This window comes from Hyaena hyaena, unplaced genomic scaffold (assembly GCF_003009895.1).
Source record: "Hyaena hyaena isolate Hyena2069 unplaced genomic scaffold, ASM300989v1 scaffold_365, whole genome shotgun sequence".
NCBI lineage: Eukaryota > Metazoa > Chordata > Mammalia > Carnivora > Hyaenidae > Hyaena > Hyaena hyaena.
This window is the reverse complement of record NW_024080997.1, coordinates 1,535,185-1,539,019: the sequence shown is the minus strand read 5'-3', so window position 1 is coordinate 1,539,019 and position 3,835 is coordinate 1,535,185.

Below are 3,835 nucleotides of genomic sequence, written 5' to 3'. Positions count from 1 at the left end.
TGACTATTATTTCTTTTCCTCAGGGCCTCTGCTTTTCATAAAATTACCTTGGTATATTCTTAATAACTACCCACAACCCCTAGTTACCTAATGACTATATTAAACATTGCTTTCCGCTCTAGGAGGTGGTGGCCATTTATTAGCATTAAGAAGTGTTCTGGTGAATGGGCGATGACATTGATATCAGGTTGACTGATTAATTAAAGGCTCATCCAATTCCCTTGACTGGACTCGAACGCTATTTCCGATATGTATTGTACACAGGAGATACAAATATGTATTAGATGGTCTTTGCCTCCAAGAGTTAAATTTTTCCCAAGGACTTGTTTTTAGTTACCATTTGGTCTAGAATAAGAATGTCTAGTCACTTCCATGATGAATAAATACTTGCGAATTCTTTAAGAAACCCTGGACTGTATAGTTAGGGTAAATATACGTCTTAAAGTCACAGTTTATTCTTATTGTCCTCAAGTAGTTATCCTTCTTCATTCTCAAAAACATTACATTCGAATGATAAATTTTACAGGCATCCTATCTATAGGTAAGTGATGGTCATTGAAGAACACAATGGCTACTGCTTTGAAGTCGACCAAGAGAAGGAAAAGGAGTGTGGCTCTTTGGCAGGGAGGTTATCACCGACACAAAGGGGGTCAAGGAAAAGACCACAAGAAGTAGTCATGTTGATTTAAAGAGAGAGATCCACATGTTTTACACATACACATGCACACACACACACACCATAAAATATGCAGTAGAGATGGAAAAAGACTGGAGAACCAAATTCACTACATCTTAAGAGTATATCATAGGGCCATTAGAACATTAGAGATTGCCAAAAATCATTCAGCTCCTCACAAAGGAGTAAGTAAGTAAAAACTTGGTTGATACCATGAGGCTACACACTGTAGTACCATTTACCTTTCCAGGTTAACAATATATTTGAACTTTCTCTTTCATCTAGTTTAGTGAGTTTTAACCCTGTCTGAAACAACACCCCCTTTTATAATACAGCATTTGCAACACTTGCATTAATACACTGATGAAAAACATTCATAGGTGTGGAGCCTAGATGGCTCACTCTGTTCAGTGTCCCGACTTCAGCTCAGGTCATGATTTCATGCTTCGTGAGTTCAAGCCCCATGTCCGGCTCTGTGCTGACAGCTCAGAGCCAGAAGCCTGCTTTGGATTCTGTCTCCCTCTCTTTCTGCCCCTCTTCCACCCATGCTCTGTCTCTCTCTCTCAAGAATAAACATTAAAAGTTTTTTTTAATTCATAGGTAACATAACTCACATATAAGCATAATAGTAAAAATCAAAATAATGCCTTAATACTAATATAAGAAATTACATAATATGCAATGAAACAACAGGTAATACAATATGTAAATCCTCAAGTGTGTTTTAATGAATCAAATACTTGCTGTTCTTTGAAAAACCAGTGCAAATGGGATAGCTACAAGAGCAGAAAGATGGATGTGTGCTATTAGTGAGTTACCTTCTGCGCTCTCTGCTCTCACCCTTCACCTCCAGGAACAAAATTTTGTCTCTTCTTTCCTCTATAGGTCTCTATTTTTCTATTGGCAGTGTCTCTACCTTAATTCAATCTCCATGATCTTCCTCCTGATTTAGAAATCATTCCTTAACTAATTTCTTTAAAACTAATATGCCTCCTACTCCAACCCCTTTTCTGCCCTCATCACACAACTTTCAGAGTTACCCTCCTAATTATTCTACTCCATTTCCTAAATATTGTAAATGATTATGTGGCCCTAAACTCTACATCCAACCTCCTCTATTGCTGCTATCATACTACTAGACATTCTGGAACATCTCTGTGCTTTCCCTTCTCTGTGCCTTGCCCACACTGGTCTTTATCCCAGCTTCTATATCCTACCTACCCATTATTTAAAATCTTCCCCTGGGAAGGATTAAACATTCCATTCCTTTGGCCTATATATGATTTACACACACCTTTATTTTGACACCTGTTATCTTGTATTATAGTTCCTTTCTTATCAACCCAGCTCCTTCCCACCCTCCTGGAGTCAAGTCCCTTGAAGGCAGTAGTTAACTTGAATTATTTACCTGTATAACATGAGGAATAAACCAGTGGTCTGGTACAGAGTTGAAGCTGATTATTTGTTTGTTAAATGAATGAATAAACTAACAAGTAAATTAATCAGAAAAGATTTTCTCTGAAAGTACTGGATTGTTAAGAAATTAAGTTGGCCTGTGGGGGTTTTATAGTCAGCAGCTTTACCAGTCTTTGGCGTGGCTCGCTTCAAAGTCCAAACATTCTAATAAACGAGGCCCAGAAAAAGTTAAGGAAGTTGCCCAAGGTAGCCCAACTATGAAGAGAGAAAAAAAATCAAATGTAAATCATACCTTTTTGCTCTTTTCAATGCCGGGTGTTTACCTCTGGAAAGCGGCAAGCAAGAATAAATATCTAAGAAATACACTTTACAGATGAGAAACTTTTCTGTAAGATCCTCATGAACTTATTTTCTTGATGCTATCCTGGCACATATAAGATTCAGTGTGCACAGGGTAGATGCTGCAGATTGCAGGACGTTTAGAAGACCAGAGGAATAAACTAACAAGAGGAGGTTTATTCTGTAAGCACACCACTTCATTTTTGGTCTGCAGAGTAAAAGAAAGGGTTTCAAGAGTCACCTTTCATAAGCAAGCATCATGTTAATAATCCAATCCATGGATCATTCAAGGCTGAGATCTTTGCCCAGTGGCATTAATAATATCCTTTTGGTCCTGATGGGGGCACAGTCTTTTTAGCCATCTCTTAGCTGAACTCAATGTAAATAGAGACAATAAGCCTGTGGTTAAATAGGTGGTCCCCTACTAGAAGCTTTGCATAATGATGCAAATAGGAGGTGAAAATGTTCAATGGAGTAGGAGTATTCTTGGGGGGGGGGTGGCTCAGCAACTTCATATCTTCAAAGTTGACTAATCACTAGTTTGATAAGCCTGTTCAATATGATTCATACTTCTGCATTAACCAGGCATTCCTTTATGGAAGTCCTTACTCAACAGACCTATTTGGCCCTTTAGAAACATTAGCATTTACATGTTCCTTCGGAGCTCCATTCCTCCTCGCAGCTTGCCGCACTCTGCATTCATTAAGCACCGATAGTTCTGGACCCTGACATGTGTATTTATTAATCACATATTATGCAACAGGCCATTTAAACTGATTAATCTTATTTAACCCTCACAACAACCTTATAAGGCAGGTGTCATAGTTACTTCCATTTTAAAGATGATGAAATGGAAACCCTATGGTGGAGTATCTTCCCAAGACCACACAGATAAAGCAGCCGGTAGGCGCTTGACCCCATATCTAACATGAAGCAGGGGGCTGGTCTGTAGATTTCCCCACCGTCCCACCTTTAAAGACACAGTTGGATGAATATATATGCCACATGGTCTCACAGTTTTCTGACCTGTCCTTGCCTACATCTGCCTCAGTGGAAATTCAGAATGCCTCTGTATTCCAAGGCTAAGATGTTCTTTGCTGAATGAAAGACTGGTTTTGCTAAGGCCATTTGGAGGATACAAAGTACCTGATAAGGAATACGTTTTCCTTCCTAACTCCTTAAAGCCTTCGGGGTAGTGTGTCTTCTTGCAGGGAAAGGTGACCACAGTTGAAGGCACACTGTGGGCATTGGATTAACACAAGTCCACAAAGTACTCTCAGGACACCATGGCACCACCATTTCTCACCCAAGACAAAAAACACACTCTTGATCCACTTCTACCTTTTTAAATTTTTTAAAATGTTTTTATTTATTTTTGAGAGAGAGAGACAGCGTGAGCAGAGG